At 42.3% G+C, this 21127-nt stretch overlaps 1 protein-coding gene and 2 pseudogenes across 3 annotated transcripts in view; 1 reads left to right on the top strand and 2 right to left on the bottom strand.

Moving 5' to 3' along the window:
- Window positions 1-292: 292 nt before the first annotated feature.
- LOC308518127 (DNA-directed RNA polymerases I, II, and III subunit RPABC3-like) lies at window positions 293-641 on the bottom strand (annotated as a pseudogene). The gene has a single exon. The product of its transcript is annotated as a DNA-directed RNA polymerases I, II, and III subunit RPABC3-like (transcript).
- Window positions 642-3005: 2364 nt separating this feature from the next.
- The window catches only part of ELOVL7 (ELOVL fatty acid elongase 7), an 88658-nt gene continuing 70536 nt past the window's right edge, over window positions 3006-21127 (top strand). The window contains exon 1 of the mRNA XM_081088784.1: window positions 3006-3094. The gene's annotated coding sequence lies outside the window, so the exon portion shown is untranslated. The remainder of the gene's footprint in view (window positions 3095-21127) is intronic.
- On the bottom strand, window positions 14508-14968 carry LOC308518372 (small ribosomal subunit protein uS15-like; annotated as a pseudogene). Its single transcript has one exon. The product of its transcript is annotated as a small ribosomal subunit protein uS15-like (transcript).

The following is a 21127-nucleotide window of genomic DNA, read 5'->3' as shown; positions in this document are numbered from 1 at the left end:
ATAGGGAAGAGTAATTAGGGGGATAATGGTAGGAGATGATGTGAGATTAAAAAGGGCCTTGTAGGTCGCTGGAGGGGATATGGGAAGCCATTGGAAGGTTTTGAGCAGGAGAGAGACATAAGCTGACTTTGATTTTAATAGGATCACTCTTGTGTCAGTGTGGGGATTGGTTGAAAAGGAACAATGTGCAGAAGCAATGAAGAGTTAATAGTCTGTTATAATCCAAGCAAGGGAAGTTGGTAGCAGCCTCAGGATGTTGGAAGTATATTGGAAAGGCATAGATGGGAGGAAGTTAGACTTTCCAGGTGGTTAAGAAGGCCAGTTTCTTCATCTGATAAACTCTGGAATCTACTTCAAATACATGCAGGATGTTGGCAATACCCTGCAGCCTCATGAACAGGCCCCCATAGAACATGTAGGCAGAGAAACATGTTGCTGCTTTCATCTCCCTCAATCTTGTATACTTCTCCATACTTTACATACTCAAATTGGTCAGCCCTGGCAGGTCTATCCTCTGTGGGGTTGTATTCACCATCATCTAGTGTACCATCTTCACACAAGATACTGGCTATGACCAACCGGAACTTCTCACCCAAGTCTACAGGGTAAATCTGAATGTTTACATCTAAGATAAGGTCCATCATGAAAGATTCACTCTCACAATGCAGTCAAGACACTTGGTCCAACTTCTTGCCCTCTGGGTCAATGTCTTTCACATCAAAAATATTGCTGCAATGGTGAAAGGACTATGAGAGTAGCAGGCGCTGAGCGAGCAACCACAGCTAGGGGTATACCACCTCTCATGGAGAAAAGCTCTCTTCCTTTCCATGGAAAACACCCTGAAGTCATTCTTGACTTCTTTTTTCCTCTCTCACACCCCACATCAGATCCTTGGGAAATCCTGTTGCAGAATATATTTTAAAAACCTGATCACCTTTACAACTACTAGCCTGGCCAAGCCACTTTTATCTCTCATCCAGGTTTTGTAAGACCCTCCTAATCATCCCTGCTTCTGCCCTTTTACCTTCCTCTCCCAAAGTATTTTCAACAAAGCTGCCAGGATACTCCTTTTTAGAATTTCAGTCAGATGATGTCATTTCTCAAAATGCATCTCGTACCTCTTTGACCTTATTTATTACTATCCTCAGTCTCTCCAGTTCAACCACTCTGGCCTGCTTGCTGTACCACCTCAGGCAATACCCCAGGGCCTTTAGCCTTGCTGTTCCCCCGGACTGCAGTGCTGTAAACTGGATAGACAAATAGGCTTGCCACCTCACATCTTTAAAATTTTGGCTCAATGCCTACTTCCATTGAGGTCTTCCCTAATCACGTTAACGCTGCAGCTCCCCACCTCCAAAGGCCCCAGCGCTTTCCCTTCTTTATTGTTCTTTGTAGTGCTTATCACAACAAGAACCCTGAATATTGTTTATTCACCTATGTTCTATTGGCCCCAGTAGAATGAATGTACATTCCACGAGAACAGGATTTTGTGTGTGTCTGTTTTATTGTCTGTTGAATCTTCAGGACCTGGAGCATGGTAGCATTCAATAAATGTTTGTTAAGTGAATGATTCCATTTGACCTTCTGCATATTTGCAATTTCATAAATATATGTAGATTGGTTGATAGTGGAAGACTCAAAAGCAAATATCATTAAGCAATTGTCTCCAATTCCCAAAAGATTTCCCAAATCTACTTAAACCACCTGTTTTTATTATGAAAGCAACGTTTATCTTAAAGGAAGGAGAAATCCTTGACTTCAAGGTTCTCTTAAATTTGTTTACCATTTGTGTGTGTGTGTGTCTTCCTTTCAATAGCTACCGTGTAGGCTCTCAAGGCTTTACAAAAAAACATTTAAAACCTCATGTTCAGTGCAGCAGGATTAGGTGATGGAAGCCAAAGCCCGTGGGAAAAACATGTTTCTGGCCCACTGAGTGTCCTCCCTACCCACCCTCTCGGATAATTTGAACCATTTATTATGATTCCGTGCTTAAAACTCGCAGCACAAACCCACAGGCCAGCCACGTTTGCAAGGTGCCTGGGTCAGGACTCCTCAGATTATTTTCAGGTTTCTGGATGATAACTCAATCCCAGTTCTTCGTTTTGCTTTTGAAATTAGTCACTTCTTTGGACCCCTATTTTGCCTTTCAGCTATTGATGTCATGATTCCAAAACGTAATAGCATTTAAGAAGACCATAACCAGAAACAAGGCCAGGTAAGTTAAAAAAAAAAATAACAGAGTACCCTGTACATACATATGCGTAATGTGCATCCTCACCCCACTCCCCAATCCAACAGTAGCAGTTCAGGAGAAAGGTTGCTAGACTTTGTTTCCTGCAGCAGTTGCAGTTAATAACCGGGAAAGTAGTTAGCTTATATACAGTTGCTCTTCATTGCTCTAAGAGCCCCCTTATTTGCAGGAATTCTCTTAATAAGCAGAGGATGAAGCTGACCCAAATTGGTCCTCTCGCCCTGGTTGGGTCTGGCCTCCATTTTAGATGAAGAATTAACCCTCCTTATAGTCTTTCCTGGAGCAGGGACGTCCTTATTTCTCCCTCTCCCCTGCCAGCCTCCCCCTTGGCCAGGTTTTCCTCATTTCAGATTTTCCTAGTGTCATTCCTGAATCATGCCTGAGGACAATCTTTACGTTATTTCTGTTAAGTCTCGGGATGACCTCGGGTGATGGCATTTGTGCCAAGAAAGAAATGTAATGAGTCCATCGGCCAGAACCGATACCCAAAGCAGCCAGCGCGCCCAGTCCCGGGCCAAGCTCTGGGCGTGGGCTAGCGGTGCGGAGCGGGGCGGGGCGGGGCCACCCGGCGCGCCCCTCCCGGCCGCTCCCTCCCGGCCGCGGCGGCTCCGCCCCCCGCCCCTCGCGGGTACCTGGCAGGCGGGCGGGGGGGGCGGGGGGGGCGGGGGCGGCGCTGCGCGCGTCACGCAGCGGGTGGGAGAGTGGGCAGGTGCCACCGGCGGCCTCCTCCCCTTCTCGGTTCAGTCGGCAGCCAGGGCGCGAGGGCCGCTGAGGAGCTCCGCGCTCGCGCCGCCACCCCCTGCTCCCTCGCGCGCCGGGCGCTTCGGCTCCGCTTCCCGCAGGGTGAGTGGGGGCGCTGGGCCCGCCGGCGGGGGCCAAACTTTTACGGGGCGCGGAGAAGAGATGGGGGAGAGAGAGAGAGACCCCGAGGCAAGGGCTTGGGAGCAGCCTGATGGAGGAACTTGGGTGCTGCACGCGGGGATTGGGATTCGGGTGCCGGAGACCCGGAGAGCCTAGCAGGGCCCTCCCGGGGGTCGGGGTAGGCGGGCTGGTTGTTCCCGCACCACGGCTCGCGGTGCGGAAGGAGAAGGCCCCTCCCTGGGGGAGGGCGGGACCACCGCGCTCACCTGTGCGCTTCCCGGGAGCCCCTCGCGTCCCCCCACCCGCGTCCCAAAGGGACCCCGGTGACCGGCTCCTCCCGGGCTGCGCGCTTCCCCTAAGCGCTCCCACGCGGCGCGGGTCCGGCTGTTCCCGGCGGGAGGACCAAGGTGCTCGCTGGTGGGACTGGGAGAGGGAAGGATCTGCTCGACCTTGACCACCGAGGTCACTTCCCCCGCTCCGGGATCCGGCCGCACTAGCCACACCCCAGGATCCCCGAACCCCTTTCTTCCTGCTTCCTTCCCCGCTGGGGCGCTTTGGTGTCCTTGAGACCGGAATGAACTTGGGGCGCAGCTCTTGCAGCGGGGCGCTGCCTCTTTAGCTCCCGCAGCTGCATCCTGTCCCGGCGGCTGCTGCTGGCCCAGGAGCGGTGTGATGAGTACAGAGCCGTGGAACAGGTCGTACCGGAGAGGGAAATGGGAAAGCCTGTTGTTTCGTCTCCCGAGGAGCATTCGTTAGGAAATGGGCCTCTCCCGCAGTCAGTCAGCGCTGATTCAAACTTACCGGATGCGGGGACGGCGCTGTCTGGGGCTCCCTGGAGGGCTGGGACTGGAAGGGTCCGGTCTCTCCCCTTTCCAGCTCCCTGTGTGGGTGGGGAAAGTAGCCCCACACTGACCGGAGAAGAGTTCTGGCGAGCCCAGCCTTTTCCTCCTCGCTGAGCTATCCCCTCGGAAAGCATTTTCACTCAAACCCTGTACTCTTTCATTCACTCCTCCCTCTTACTGTTTAACCAGGTGACATTCATCGATGCTTTGTGGCTGCCTCCGTCTTCTTACCGCTCACTGGCTTATTAATTACCTTACTTTGTAATGTCTGCTCCTACTGCTGGCCAGAAATTGTCCTTCCCAAGGTCGCTGAGGACTGAAAAAAGTCTTTTATTCCAATGGCAGATAGTTAGCAAGTGCTGTATGTGCAGGCACTGCTCTAAGAACTTGTGTTAACTCTTAATCCTCTCAAGGATCCTGTGAGGTGAATGATCAACAAGATCCTCATTTCACGGATGAAGACACTGAGACAGTAACTCGCCCAAGGGTGCAGGAATATCAGGGGATTCTGGCTCGGGCTGTGGTCCAGCCCTGGGGCTGTTCACCCCTGCATACTGTCTCACCTACAGGTCCTTTCTGGGTCCCTGGTTTCCTGAAGTCCTGAGCTGTGTCAGGCATCATTCACCAGACTCTTTCTCAGATCCCTCTTTTCCTTCTTGTGTCGTTTTGTACTAGTTTGGGTTCTTCTACTTTTTAAGATTTCATAAGGACCCCATGCTTGCGGTGATAGTGTTCACTCCTGGAAGATAAGAGCCATGGCTGACATTTGTCTGTATCTTAAATGCCTCTCCCAGAGCAAAACATATTGTCCTAACCCCAAGACACAGGCACAGGGACGCTAGCAATTTGGTCAGGAAATGTGAGAGCATTTCTTTCTCTGTTTCCACAACTGCAAAAGCCTCTAACTTAAAGTGTGATCTGGCAGAGTAACTGCATCCATTCTATAGACAGACTACTCAAAACACACATCTCACTGGCAGGGTCAGTGAGTGTAAAACATCCGTTTGTCTTTGAATGAGAAAAAATGGTGTGTGTCTGACATCTACGGAACCCATAAGCACATGCAGACCCCGTAAGCATCAATAAAGGGACTCAAACTCATTATTTGAATGTCTGCTACTTTAAATGTTCTGTTATTAATAATAATAAGTTGTTAAGATAGTCCTAATTTTCTCTTGCTATAAAAGTTAACATATTTTCCCATTTTCTTAAATTGCTACCTTTTTGATAATGTGTATATAATTACTGATCACTCCCTGATTACACCAAACTCACTCTTTGTTAGTCGGGCTGACTTTGCCTGAATGCTGTTAGATGCTGGTGAGATTAAAAAACAAACAAAACTGTTATGATTGATGAGACAAGGCTTACATTTTGCCTTTTTCACCTTTTTTCTTCCTCTTCTCCCCTTCTTAGAGTTGATAGTATAAGTTATTTTTTATTTGTTGGAACTGCTTTACCAGAATCCGAGGTATCTGCATTTTGCTCAAAGAACTTAATAAAACACCCAGATCAAAAAAAATTTTTTTCCCGTAGAACTTTGTCTCTTCTGTTACACCTCCACTCATCCAGCTTAAGAGTCTAAGTTTTCCATGTGTCTTACTCAGTATGAGGTAGCATCTCTCACTCCGTGCCTATAATATTCCGTTTGGACTTGCCCTGCTTTGTCCCAGAGAATTTCTAGTTGATATCATTTCTGTCAAGGGCCCCCTCCATTTTCCTAGTCAGCTAGGACCAAACTTAGTGGTCCTATCTCCAAACACCCCTATCCTGGTCATGAAATCTATTCAACCTTTCCCTTGTTTATTCCTTCTAGTCTTCAGCAATCTCACCCCCTCCCTATCCTTTCTTCACCAGTCTCCCTCCCTCCCATCCCTAAACACTCATTTATCACTTATCACATGTCATTTTATATTGTTGGCTATCTTCTTTCATAAATGTTTGATGTCCACAAAAAGATTGTGAACAACTTAGGAAATTACATCTTCAGGCCTTACAACTACTAGTTGGTTGATACGTGTTTGCAGAATATGATCAATGAATTAAGGTAGCACAGATAGGTGGGTGTGCTGATGGAGGGAAACTTTGAAATTTTTTAAGCCAGGTTTTACAGGATGTTGAGGAGTTTGCATTGGTAGACATGCAGGCATTGGCAGTCATTGTAGAAGAAGAGTAAAGTCTCTGCCAACTCCAGTCTGTGGACAGAAACCCAGCTATTCTGGCTAAACATTGCACTTAGAAGTGTAATGAAGTAGGACCATATTGGCAGAGAACAGGAACCCAGTTATCTCGGCTAATAAACATTACACTCAGAAGTGTAACGGAGTAGGACCATATCCGCAGAGAACCATGAATCCTAATTTTATTTTAGCAAAACGAGATATGAAACCACAGTAAGTTACCAAAAAACAAACCCGTTTTTATTGAAAAAAAATATAACATATACATAAAAGCACACACAACACAAATGAAGAGATTACCACATCAGATATATTTGGCCGTAGAATGACTGTCCTATTCTGGCAGTAGACATGACAGTTGGATGAGTCTGCAGACAGGCCAAATAGGAATCTTTTCCCAAAACACCTCTATATAAGGCGACATGGGCCTGGATCAATCCCAAGAGGCACTGTCAGGAAAGAATTGGCTTTGCTTGGGAAGGTTTAAGGAGAAGAGAAAAGAAAAATGGAAGGAGGTACCAAAATGGTGAGATTAGGGAGCAAGGGAGAGAGTTCTGACCCACCAACTATACTTTAACCACAATGCATTTTTTTGCCACTTTACCTTGGTCTCACTCCTTTTTTTCTATGCATGTTTTCCTAAATCAATCCCTGTAGAATTTTAGTGTTCTGTGTTTTCCATATAACAAATAGTAAGCATTTTTCATTTTATAGAATTTCTGAAAGTCCTGTTGTTTGCATTATAGTATTCCAGTAATTACAACGTGATTTACTCAACTGATCCTCTATTTGTGGACAGATATATTAGCAGCAAATTATAAATAACCCAAGTTATAGTACTACTTATCTTTGCAGATATGTCATTGAACAAATTGGGATTTGTCTCCTTATGATAGTGTTCCAGGAGTGGAATTACTTTGTTGACAATTATGGCTGTTTTTATGGTTCTTAATACACATTGTCAGATTTCTAAAAGAAAATTTAAAAACAGAATGGATCTGTTGTGCCTACTTTTCTCTCTCTGAAGTATCAGTAATTCAATTCAATGTGAACAGTGTTATTAAACCCCTTTTGCATGTTTTCTACTATGTCAGTTTCCTCCAGCTGCTGTAACAAAGCACCACAAACTAGGCAGCTTAACACAACAGAAATTTATTGTCTCAAAGCTCTGGAAGATAGACGGCTGAAATCAGGGTGTCAACCGTGTTGGTTACTTCTGAGGGCTTTGAAGGAGAGTCTGTTCCATACCTCTCTCCTAGTTTCTTGGTGACGGTGGCAGTCATTGGCCTATAGATGTTATATTGCAGTATCTGACTCAGTCTTCACATAGCATTCTCCGTGTGTCTGTCTTCACATGGCCATTATCTTGTAAGGACACAGTTATATTGGATTAAGGTATGAGCTCAACTAATTACATCTGCAAAGGCCCAGTTTCCAAATTATGTCACATTCTGAAGTTCTTGAAGCTGGGATGTCAACATATCTTTCTGGGGATCACAATTCAACCCATAACAAGGACTATGGTAGGCACTGGGATAAACATAAAAGCAAGTCCTTTGTTCTTTTTTATTATTGTTGAATTTATTGGGTGACATTGGTTAATAAAATTATATAGGTCTCATGTGTACAGTTCTATATAGTACATCATCTGTGTATTGTTTTGTGTGTTTACCATTCCCAGTTAAGTCTCCTGCAATACCATTTATCCCCCCTTTTCCCTCCTCTACATCTTCTCAACCCCCTTTCTCTCTGGTAATTACCAAACTGTTGTCTGTGTCTATGAGGTTTTTTTTCCCCATAATCCTTTTGCCTTTTTTTACCAACCCCTCCAAATCCACCCCGCCAGCTGTCCATTTGTTCTATATATTTATGAGTCTGTTTCTATTTTGTTTGTTAGTTTACTCATTAGATTTCGTATAAAAATGAAATCTATTTTTTATTTTTTGAGGTAACTTTATAATGTTTTACACAGTGGCTGCACCCGTCTGCATTCCCACCAACAGTGCATGAGGGTTCACTTTTTTCCACATCCTCGTCAACACTTGTTGTTTGTTGATTTATTGATGAAAGCCATTCTGACAGGTGTGAAATGATATCTCATTGTGGTTTTAATTTGCATTGCTCTGATGATTAGTGACATGGAGCATCTTTTCATATGTCTCTTGGCCATCTGTATGTACTCTTTGAAGAAGTGTTTATTCAGGTCCTTTGCCCATTTTTTAATTGGATTGTTTGTTTTTTTTGGTGTTGAGTTTTAGAAGTTCTTTATAAATGTTGGATATTAACCCCTTCTCATATGTATCATTAGGGACGAATATGTTTTCCCATTCAGTGGGTTGTCTTTTCATTTGGTTGATGGTTTCCTTTGCTGTGCAAAACCTTTTTAGTTTGATGTCCCATTTGTTTATTTTTTCTTTTGTTTTCCTTGCCTGAGGTGATATATCAGATACAATATTGCTATGAGAAATGTCTAAGATTGTACTACCTATGTTTTCTTCTAGTATTTTTATGGTTTCTAGTCTAACATTTCAATCTTTAATTGATTTTGAGTTTATTCTCGTATATGGTGTAAGAAGATGATTTAGTTTCTTTTTTGTTCTTGCGCATATCCGTCCAATTTTCCCAACGCCGTTTGTTGAATAAACTATTTTACTCCATTGTGTTTTTTGCCTCCTTTGTCAGATATTAATTGACCGTAAAGGCGTGGGTTTATTTCTGCACTCTCTATTCTGTTTCATGATCTATATGTCTGTTTTTATGCCTGTACCATGATATTTTGATGACTGTGGCCTTGTATATTTTGGCATCAGGTAGCATGATTCCTCCAACGTTATTCTTCTTTCTCAAGATTGCTGTGGCTATTCGGGGTCTTTTGTGGTTCCATATAAACTTTTGGAATATTTTTTCTAGTTCTGGGAAATACACCATTGGCATCTTTGTAGGAATTGTATTGAATCTATAGATGGCTTTGGGTGGTGTGGACATTATAATGATGTTAATTCTTCCAATCCATGAACATGGTATATGCTTACACTTATTTGTATTTTCTTCAGTTTCTTTCTTCATTGTCTTATCATTGTATGAGCACAGGTCTTTTACATCCTTGGTTAAATTTATTCCTAGGTATTTTATTTTATTTTTATGCAGTTGTAAATGGGATCTCTTTTTGATAGTTCATTATTGGTGTATAAAAATGTAACTGATTTCTGGATATTTACTTTGTATCCTGCTACTTTACTGAATAGCAGTTCTAGTAGTTCTTTTGGTGGAATTTTTAGGGTTCTGTCTATACAGTATTATGTCATATGCAAATAATGACAGTTTTACTTCTTCCTTTCCAATTTAGATGCCTTTTATTTCTTGTCTGATTCCTGTGGCTAGAACTTCCAGTATTATGTTGAATAAGAGTGTTGAAAGCTGACATCCCTGTATGGTGCCTGATCTTAAGGAAAATATTTTTAGTTTTTGCCCATTAAGTATGCTGCTGGTTGTGAGTTTGCCATATATGGCCTTTTTTACGTTGAGGTTCCCTCTAGTCTCAGTTTACTGAGAGTTTTTATAAATGGGTGCTAGATTATCTAATGCTTTTTTTGCATCTATGATCATGTGGTTTTTATCCTTCATTTTGTTTATGTAGTATATCATGGTTATTGATTTGCAGATGTTGTACCAACCTTGCATCCTCAGAATAAATCCCACATGGTCATGGCATATGCTCTATTTAATGTATGGCAGGACTGTTTACTGATATTTTGTTGAGGACTTTAGCATCTATGTTCATCAGGGATATTGGTCTGTAATTTTCTTTCTTTGTCGTGTCTTTGTCTGGTTTTAGAATTAGCATAATGCTGGCCTTGTAAAATGAGCTTGGGAGTCTTCCCTTCTCTTGAATTTTTGGAATGGGTTGATAAGGATAGGTGTTAGTTTTCTTTGAATGTTTAGTTAAATTCATGCGTGAAACCATCCAGTCTAGGATGTTGATCTGTTAGGAGTTTTTAAAAATTACTGCTTCAATTTCATTAGCTGTAATTTGTCTATTCAGATTCTCTGATCTTCTTGATGAAGTTTTAGAAGATTGTATGTTTTAATAATTTATCCATTTCATCCAGATTGTCCAATTTGTCATTTTTTCTTGATGAGTCTGGTTAAAGTTTTGTCAATCTTGTTAATCTTTAAAAGAACAAGCTCTTGGTTTCATTGATCTTTTATATTATACTAGTAGCCTGGTGCACGTATTTGTGCACATTGAAAAGAAATTAATTAGAAGAAATATTTTAATATCGCTATTTTCCCTTTATAATAGAAGTGTCAACCAAATTCACGATCGACAATGACAGATCGAAAGACACGTGTGCGATTGGCGCCAGTGAGAGCTTTATATGTATCGTGCATGTGCGAGTCAACTTAGCCTTTTATAGATATAGAATAAACTTGCTTAATTAGACCTGCTTTCTGATTTAGCTAAACCTTTTCCAGCCCAGTGAAGCACCCCAACTTCTCTTTCAGGTAATTGTCAGCAACACAGCAGTAAATATCAATACAAAACAGATTATTATTGTAGATCATGCAGGGAGAACAAAGGGTAAAATATTTAACTGCAGCAGTGTTTGACTGTATTCTGTGCAGTGAGAAAACCTGAAGTCATTTTCAAGGTCCACCATTTCTTACTTCTTTTCAATTGGGTCAAGTTTCTAAACTTTCTAAATCTCCCTTTTCCGGCTAATGAAAAGAAAATAGGATTCTACAGAGTCTCCTATCTACCTACTCCAGGACTTCTGTGTCCCATAGATTTGGGGTTATTATGTTCTCATTTTCATGTGTTTCAAGGTATTGTTTATTTCTTCCTAGATCTTATTGTTAATCCATCCCTTATTTAGTAACATATTATTCAGCCTCCATGTCTTTGTGTGTTTTTCAGTTATTTTCTTGTGATTAATTTCTAATTTCATATCATTATGGTCAGAGAAGATGCTTGATATGTTTTCAATCTTCTTAAATTTATTGATACTTGTTTTATGTCCTAACATATGGTCTATCCTAGAAAATGTACCATATACACTTGAGAAAAGAATGTATATTCTGCTGCTTTGGGGTAAAATGCTATGAAGATATCAATTAAATCCATCTGACCTAGTGTGTCATTTAGGGTTGCTGTTTCCTTGCTGATTTTCTGTCTGGAAGTTCTATATTTTGATGTCAATGGAGTATTAAAATTCCCTACTGTGATTATATTACTGTCAATCACGCCCTTTATGTCCATCAAGATTTGGAAAGCCCTCTATTCTTAAATAATTACTAGTTGAAGTTAAAGAAATAAAATCTTTCCTAATTTGTTTAATTGTCTATTCTCCTTGGTGTGCTACATGTACAAACATCAGTTTTAGGATATGGAAGAATGCTATGTACCAAACAAATAATTTTGGAACATTTGTAAATATGGTAGCATATAAATTGGGAGATAACCTTGAATTTCAATAATACACATCATATAATATGGAAAGAAGCATGCCATAATCATATTTTTAGAGAAATACGTTACCATATAATTTATGACTGCCTTGTTAAAGACAAGTCCTTATCCATCTGGATAACCAGCCACACAAGCCATGTACACCAGCAGCCCAACATCTTTGTCCCCTTAACTATAAGGCAATAAGGCCAAATTAGGGAGTTTCAGAAATGCATATTAAAAATCATTGAGTGTCAGCTTTTTGTAAGACTAGATGCTAAAGCCTGTTCTGGTCTGTGTGGATTTGAGGGAGGTTAGCAGTAACAGTACAGTGTGATAAACAGTGATTAACACAGGTGGTCTTGAGAAAGCCAAGCAGAGTAAGGCAGACAAAGTTGTCCTCCTGAGGAAAAAGAAGGAAGATTAGAAGTTAGGGCAGCAGAGAAATGGGGTGAGGACAGAAAATCAAATTCAGGCAGAGAGAATGCAGATGTGATCAGAGAATTGCAAGTACCGTAAAATCACTGCAGAAGAGGGTGTGAGAGGAGGTTGCCTAGATAGGCCCGGGCTGGGGTACAGAGAGCCTGGTTTCTAACTAATGTTTTTTGGATTTTATTCAAAAGTTAATTGGGAGCCATTAGAGACCTATAAGATGGGGAGGGACCTGTTAAGATTTGTATTTTAAAAGCACCCCTCTGGCATTTGCATCTTCACCTCTCTGAAACCTCTCTCCTCCCAGAGGAGGCTCTAAGTTCTCTATCTGATCTGGAAAGGACAGCTACCTTCATTGTTTACATCCAATATCTTGACTATGCTCAGTTTGCACAACAATTTTGGAATAGAAAATAAACTGCATGGACGTCCTCCATGCCACATGTTTATAGACTACTCACGCCTGCATTTAAGATTTAAAACCTTTGTTGAAGTGAAAAGTTTTGGCACCTTTTAAAGATCAGTAATAGTTGCAGGAAGGCACCACATGCATTTTCTCAGGAATCCTCTGAAGCCAGCAAGGTGTGCACCATAATCCTCATAATATACACGGGTGCAGAAAAGTGAATAAAGGTGCTCAGATGACAAAAGCAGGAAGAGTGAGCAACTTTTTTTTACTTTTCTGCACCCATGTATACTATGAGCATTAGGGTTAGATGTATGCAGCCAGGATTGGAACCCGGGTATAATTAAAGTGTTTACGCTCTTCTCACTCTGCATACTAACTCTGTGGGTTGATGTTGTAGAAGGTATGAGACACTAGGGCTCAGATATCATTCAATAGTTTTGTGTGGGCATAAGGACACAATTATAAACCCGACTTAGACATTTTAGCGTCTGTAAATGTGAGCACTTCTAAGGGTTTGATAGTAGTCTCCTATCTGAATACAGTCCCTCCTTATCCCATTCTGTCCCACATTTCCGGGTTTTGTCTTAATAGCACATTTGTGATTTATTTGTTTGTTTATTAAATAGCACAACCAGGATAGAACAAAAATAAAAGGTGTTTGTATTTTGGGATAATGTATCCTAATTCTGCCCCGGGGCTTCTCTGCTCACTCCCCTTAGTACCTGTCTTTTTCCTGCCTTCTCTCAACAGGCAGTGTTGTGTCGGATCCTGCAGGCCAAAAACATTTGTCTTAGAAGCAAACCAGTAAACAAACGAATGCTGACCTCACATTTTAATCCCTGTGCTGTTTATCATTCAGTTAGCTAGAAGGCACAGGCTTATGCCCTCAGCCTCTTTGAAATTCTAACACGGTGTGACTTTAACGTGAAGAAAGGAAGGAGGTAGAAATAACGTTCTTAGGAACCCAGAGTCCAATGACTGATTCTTCAGTAGCTTAAGGTGAGTTCCTGAGTAAATGTAGCATGGCATTTAAAAAATAAAGGATCACTATTCACTGTTCACAGGGAAAACATGGGTAGTAAATATAATATTTAACAATAGTCAATAAAAATATATCTTATGTTGAATATATGCACTTGTATGCACTTGTCATTTCTCCAAGATAAAAGACAGTTGAATGTTAACAATTGCATATGGTTCATCCTAATACAAAGACAATCCTCTTGACATCTAACCAGTTGCCCCGTGAGCCTATGCGCTTCATTTCCCCATAAAGCAGACTGTGTGCTGCCCTGGCTGCTAGTGGCCTGTTCCCTGTTCCAACAACAATAGTCTGTTGTACTTATTGCAAACCAGTTGGTGCCAGTTACACTTGTCATTGTGATTAGATAATTTAAATCAGCGTGTAAATCTATGAAACATAAATGCAATGAGGAAGATTCCATAAAAGTTAGTGACTAAAAGAGTAGGCAGGAAAACAAAGATTGAAATAAAATTATAAAACTTGGAAGGAAATATCCCAACCTTGCTTTACAAATTTGTTTTGTTTTGTTTTTTAGTTCTTCATTCACTTGGAAAATTAAAACTAGAAATTATAGAAAATAAATTCTGAGTATGGTTTATATAAGAAAAATATTTGGGAGGTATGCCTCCTCAAGGAAAACTTGAAACTGCTTTAGAAAATTGGGGACTTAATGCATATTTATATGTCTTAAGATTAAGTCAGTGTTTATGGTTTGTACTTGTTTTTTGATTCTTTACTGTAAACAGTATTTTTGACTAACTGATCAGAACCAGTCAAAATTACTGCTGCTGTTCATCTAACTATAATAGTTCATGCCATAGCATAGTAAGTAAACAGAAGCTTTGCTCCTGCCGTTATTCTAAGGACACACATTAATAAAGACAAAGTGAAATTTTTCATTGGGAATGTAAAAAGCAGAGCACATGGAGATTTCTTTTTCTTTGCTACGCATACTATGCTAATGAACTCATACTTATTGTTTAAGTTAGGCTTTTAGCATCCAAACAACATTTTTTTTCTAGTTAAACAATGATTTTATTGCTCGAGTACATAGATATTTTATGCAACCAGTGCAGAGGCTGTGGATGACTCGTATTTCCAATTGGGGGGGCAGGACTCGTTTGGTCTTATAATATCGAGCCAATTGGTGAATAGGGCTCTCAGTCACAATCAGACGGAATTTAGCATCCTTATCCTTTCTGTTCCTCTCGAGATGCTTTCGAACTGCAACAGCTTTCTTAATTAACTGGTGGAGATCCCGAGGACGGTCAGGAGCAAGCCCTTTAGACTTAAGAATTCTCGGGATCTTATTGCCCGCCACAAAACGTACTTGTCAACGCCATGGGAGCCTCTCAGGATCACACCGATTTGTGAGGGAGTCGGGCCCTTGTTGGCCAGTTTGTAGATCTGCTCCTTCACGTCGTCAGACGTCAGTTTCAGCCAGGTGGGGACGCTGCGGTGGTAGGGCAGAGCAGACTGGGACAGGCCCTTCCCGGGAGCGTGCATGCGACCCATGATGGCGGCGGACTGGCAGTGGAAAAGAGCCACACAACATTTTATTTCAATAGTATGAACCAATATGTAGAACCTAGAGCTGGTTCCTACCTCCCTTAAATGACTTCCATAATAATTGAAAGCAAAAATACGTAGTATAGCATTAGCTAGTCTATTAAACTTGATAATTTCTTAGTCATGTTAAGCTGACAGATTGAATTGGGCAAGATAAAACTTATTCTAGATTCAAACTAATTACAGAGGTATAGTAGTTCTTTTTAAAGCTTTACAAGTTAATGATAAATGGCGGAACTGATTTAGAAAACAGAACTGATAAAAATGAGAAAAATAAAAGTACATTTTATTATAATAATAGCATTATTTTGCTATGTGCTAGGCATTTTGCTAATTTCTACATATGCTTTATATCATTTATTCTTCACAGATATTGTTTCCATTTTATAAACAAAAAAATTGATGCATATAGAAGTAAGTAATTTTCCCAAAGTCATGTGGTTAGTAGGTAACAGAACTTGGAACCAGACTCCGTTTAATCTGAATCCCAGTGCTAATATGCCCATGTTTTTACCACTTTATCATGCAGTAATTCAACCCGAATTTCCAATATTGGATTGTGGTTTTTTTGTAAGCCATTTATTTGAGAAGTGATCCTAGAGAGTGGCAGCAGAGAAAGGGAAGGGAGGCAGCTGGTACCAGATATATTAATGAAGATGCTACTGCTATCCCTGTGGATAACTGGGCTTCACTCCCACAGCAACATGTCTCGGAGTTCTCCCACCTAAGCCGTGAAGAAGTGAAACCTTTTCTGTGCTATGAGTGTGTAGAAAATGTTTTCTAAAGGTAGGTCTTACATTTATTAATAACTAGAGGCCCAGTGCACGAATTCGTGCATGGGTGGGGTCCCTCGGGGTGGCCTGTTGAGATCAGGCCCCAGTTCACGCCCACAACCTTGCAGCCCCACAGCCCCGCCTGGCACCCCACCTTGGCCTGGTGCTGCCCACTCTCCTGCTCCACCATCCTGCCTGTGGGGCCGTTGGTCCGAGCCTGGCCCTCCGCCCTGCTTCCTCAGCACCTGTGAGCTGGGCAGCGGCCCCACCCCACACTGCCGCCCCTGGTCACCGTCTGTGGGTTATCGGGCCACTGCTCGCACCTGCCTTGACCTGGTGCCGCCCACTCACCTGTTCCACCATCCCACCGCAGTCCTGCTCTCGTTGGAGCCCATCGGGGCTGGCAGCGCCTCGTCATTGACACCTGCCATGTTCCGCGCCACCTCCTGGTGGTCAGTGCACGTCATAGCGAGCAGTCGAAATCCAGGTCAAAAGACTGCCCGAGGGGACAATTTGCATATTAGGCTTTTATTATATAGGATAACCAATACCTATTTAGTAGTTCACAATTTATAAAATTCCATGCATTATCTCTTTTAATTTCCTTCATTTCTCTCATAGTCTCTTTAAATTAAATTTATTGGGTGACATTGGTTAATGACGTGTGTTTCAAGTGTACCATTCTATAATACATCATCTGTATATTGCATTTTGTGTTCACCACTGCAAGTCTGGTCTACCTCCATAACCATATATTTGAACTCCTTTACCCTTTTCAACCTCCCCTCACACCCTTTCCCCTCTGGTGATCACCCTCTGCTGTCTGTGTCTATGTGTTTGTTTATTTGTTAAAGACATGTTAGAAGTGTTTGTAGCTGGAAAGGACCTTAGAGGTCATTTGTGCCCACCTTCTCTGTTACATTGTTGAAACTGAAACCCAGCAAGGCCAAGTCATTTGGCCAAGGTCACAAGCCTGTTGAGTATGCTGGGACCAGAAGCAAGTTCAGATTAGAGGTCAAGAGCTTTTCTTTTTTTTTTTTTTTTTAATATTTTTTATTGATTAAGATATTACATATGTGTACCCTCTACCCCCCCTCTCCCCGCTCACCCCCTCACCCCCCCGTTGTCCGTGTCCATTGGTTAGGCCTATATGCTTGCATATAAGTCCTTTGGTTGATCTTTCCCCCTTGCCCCCACCCTCCCCTACCTTCCCTCCAAGGCCCGACAGTCCAATCAATGCCTCTCCGTCTCTGGATCAGTCCTTGTTCATCAGTTTATGTTGTTCATTATATTCCACAAATAAGTGAGATCTTGTGGTATTTATCCGCTCTCCAGTTCCATCCATGCTGTGGCAAATGGTAAGAGTTCCTTTTTCTTCTTCCTCTTCTTAAAGAATACCTTTCAGCTTTTCATATAATGCTGGTTTGGTGGTGATGAACTCCTTTAGCTTATTCTTATCCGTGAAGCTCTTTATCTGACCTTCCATTCTGAATGATAGCTTTGCTGGATAAAGTAATCTTGGTTGCAGGTTCTTGCTATTCATCTCTTTGAATATTTCTTGCCACTCTCTTCTGGCCTGCATGGTTTCTGTTGAGAAATCAGCTGACAGTCGGATGGGTACTCCCTTGTAGGTAACTGACTGTCTTTCTCTTGCTGCTTTTAAGATTCTCTCTTTATCTTTTGCTCTTGGCATTTTAATTATGATGTGTCTTGGTGTGGTCCTCTTTGGATTCCTTTTGTTTGGGGTTCTCTGCGCTTCCTGGACTTGTAAGTCCATTTCTTTCACCAGGTGGGGGAAGTTTTCTGTCATTATTTCTTCAAAAAGGTTTTCAATATCTTGCCCTCTCTCTCCTTCTGGTACCCCTATAATTCTGATGTTGGTACGCTTGAAGTTGTCCCAGAGGTTCCTTACACTATCTTCATATTTTTTGAATCTCTTTTCTTTTTTCTTTTTCGGTTGGGTATTTTTTGTTTCTTTGCATTTCAAATCTTTGACTTGATTCTTGGGATCCTCTTGTCTGCTGTTGGAGCTCTGTAAAGTATTCTTTATTTCAGTCAGTGTATGCATAATTTCTAATTGGTCCTTTTTCATGACCTCCATGGTCTCACCATATTCCTTGAGGGATTCATTAAATTTATCGGCGGTTTCCATAAAATTCTTGACAAACCTTATAAACGTGGCCTTGAACTCTATATCCAGTCGTCTGGCCTCCTCCGTTTCTGCCAATTGTGACCTGTTTCTTTGTCTCCGCATTTTGGCTGCTTCCCTGTGTTGATAGAGTGGCCTGCGCGCCAGGTGTCCTGTAGGGCCCAGTGGCTCAGCCTCCCCAGTTACCTGGGGTGGACACTCTTGGTGCACTCTTGGTGCCTCGCTTGTTGTAGGATCACTGGGAGGAATTGACCTCCAGGCCAATTGGCTGTGGGAAGCAGCTGTGTCTGAAGTGGGAGAATGGACCCCCTCTGACCACTGGGTACAGTGGCTCCTGGATCTAAGGAGGTGCTAATTCAGCCCCTGCCTGAGGCCACACAGCAGGAACTACAAAGAGGCTCAGCTGTGAAGCAATGCAAGCTGCTGCGGGGCCTTGGGCCTTCTCTTGGAAGTTCCGGGTCTGGCTGGCCCGGCTGCAGTTAGGTAATTATCAGGTTGCAAAGGGCCGGGGCATTCACATGCAAAAGCCTCTGCCGCAGCCCGGGTGGGGCGGGGTCTCAGGGAGTCAAAGGCCGGAGAAAGAAGCTATGGCTGATTCTCCGCGCCCGGAGTCGCGCGTCTCAGTGTCCCGGCAATGGCTGCAAGCACCTCCGAGGGAAATCTGCCCCCAAGTTCGCCCGCTGCCTCCTGAGAGAGCAGCCTCTCCCCGTATGAGACCTGGGTCCCCAGAGACTTCCCGGAACCGGAGATCAGAGCAGTCGGAAGCTTGTGATTCAAAAAGACAGCCGCGTCCTCAGGTGCCACCCCCTTTCCGCGCGCGAGCCGCCGCCGTACCTCTGCACTCAGCCTCGGCAGCTCCTCTGGCTCTCAGCGTGCTTTTCTTTTCTTCTAGTTGTAGAAATTACACTCAGCCAGCCTTCCTGTTGTTTTGGACGATGTTTGCTCCGTCCTTTGGGCTAATTTTCAATTGTTGTGGGAGGCGACTATTTCCCGGTGTTTATCTATGCCGCCATCTTAGTTTCTCCCAGATTTATTCTTCAAGAGCTTTTCTAACTTACTAATTACTTTCTCTTTGTTAGCCTTAACTCTGAATGTGCTTTACTACTGAATTTTTGCCCCATCCCCATCCTTGTCTATGCTAATTTCCCATCCCCATCCTTGTCTATGCTAATTTCCCATCCCCATCCTTGTCTATGCTAATTTTCCCATCCTCATCCTTGTCTATGCTAATTGTGTCCTTATAGCATGGATAAAGTCTACATAGTTGGTTCATGTCAACATTATCAGCCTAATTCCAACATTAACCTTAAAGGCTAATCCTTTTCATACTTATAATAAATGTAACAACATTAATTACTCCTTACACTTTACTACAGATTTTGAATGGGGCAAGGATTATGCTTCCCCCTGTTACAGGTGAGAAAACCGAAGTCCAGAGCAATGCAATGATGTACCTAGCCCTGAGGCCCATGTGTTATAAAAGCTAACCCTGAACAATGACAGAATGTAAAACAAGAATACATTATCTTAGCAAAGATGACTAAACCATCCAGCCAAGTCATGCTGTCTCATCTAACAACCTTTTCTATTCTCATTTTCTGTTCTTAGCCAAAATTCATCCCCTTGGGGTGACTGCCTGATAATCTCTGGAAGTAGTGGGGCTAGGGAGGGGTCAAGTCAATGGAGAGTTAGTGCCCACTGCTTTGCTAGGCACCCTGTAGTCAGCCCCCCCAATTTGGTCGTCACATTTCATCAGTAGACAGAGCAGGGATGGACTGTTAGCTCTCTCCTTATTAACAGGCAAATATGTGCTGCTGCTACTGCTACTGTTTCTACACCTTGGCTTTCTTTGCTTTTATATGTCATGAAAAAATTTTGCGTTCGTGATCTCAGTTTTTGCAACCTTTGGTGATAGGTGCTCTGAACTCAATTCTAAAGACCAAAACTCTGAGACTCCAGGAGATTTAAGTGATTTTTTGCAAGGTCACCTGAGTGGTGGTGAGTGGCAGACCTAGATCTGGAATATAGATATTCTGACTATATTCAACCTGCCACTTATTACATGTGGCCTCAGAGTCTGCTTCCTTATCTTGAAAAAATAAAAAAAGCATGGTCTGGCTGGTGTGGCTTAGTGTTTCAGCATCAACCCATGAGCCAGATGGCCACTGTTCTATTCCCAGTCAGGGCACATGCCTAAGTTGCGGGCTCGACCCCCAGTGGGGGACGTGCAGGAGGCAGCTGATCAATGATTCTCTCTCATCATTGATGTTTCTAACTTTCTCTCTCTCTCCCTTCATCTCTTTGAAATCAATAAAAACATTAAAAAAATAAATTAGCTCTAGCCGGTTTGGCTCAGTAGATAGAGCATCAGCCTTCAGACCAAAGGGACCCAGTTTCAATTCTAGTCAAGGGCAGGGGCACAGGCAGGAGGCAACCAATTGATGTGTTTCTCTCACATTGATGTTTCTCTCTGTCTTTCCCTCTCTCTTTCAATCTCTCTAAAATATCAGTGGAAAAATATCCTTGGGTGAGGATTAGCAAAACAAAACAAACAAAAATTTTAAAAAAGCGTGGAGGAGGACAGATAATATGCTTATAAAATAGGACAACTGCAAAGTTTGCATGTGATAGTACATTATTCACATTGCACTTTTTTGAGAAATGCTCACAATAAACATATTAAGATCTAAGCATAGAAGGGGAAAATCTAGGTAATGTAGTTGTGATAAATGAATCACTAAAATTTAATTATTAGCTGGGAGCTCATATTGAAAAAGTAAGAGAATGTTTCCACCACTCTTTTTTAAAAAAAATATACTTTATTGAGTTTTTACAGAGAGGAAGGGAGAGGGATAGAGAGTTAGAGAGGAAGGGAGAGGGATAGAGAGTTAGAAACATCAATGAGAGAGAAACATTGATCAGCCGCCTCCTGCACACTCCCCACTGGTGATGTGCCCGCAACCAAGGTACATGCCCTTGACTGGAATCGAACCTGGGACCCTTGAGTCCTCAGGCCGACGCTCTATCCACTGAGCCAAACCGGCCAGGGCTCCACCACTCTTAATGGTTTGGTTTTTAACCATCATACATAAATTTGTAAGGTAGTACTTTTTTCCCCTAGAAATGAATTTTAAAAGGGATTTATCAAGTGGGTTCTTATTAAGAGGATCTTGAATTACTTCATGTGT

Source organism: Myotis nattereri (assembly GCF_964212035.1).
Source record: "Myotis nattereri genome assembly, chromosome: 4".
Lineage (NCBI taxonomy): Eukaryota > Metazoa > Chordata > Mammalia > Chiroptera > Vespertilionidae > Myotis > Myotis nattereri.
The sequence above is the reverse complement of the archived record's forward strand: the minus strand, read 5'-3'. Positions and strand labels throughout refer to the sequence as shown.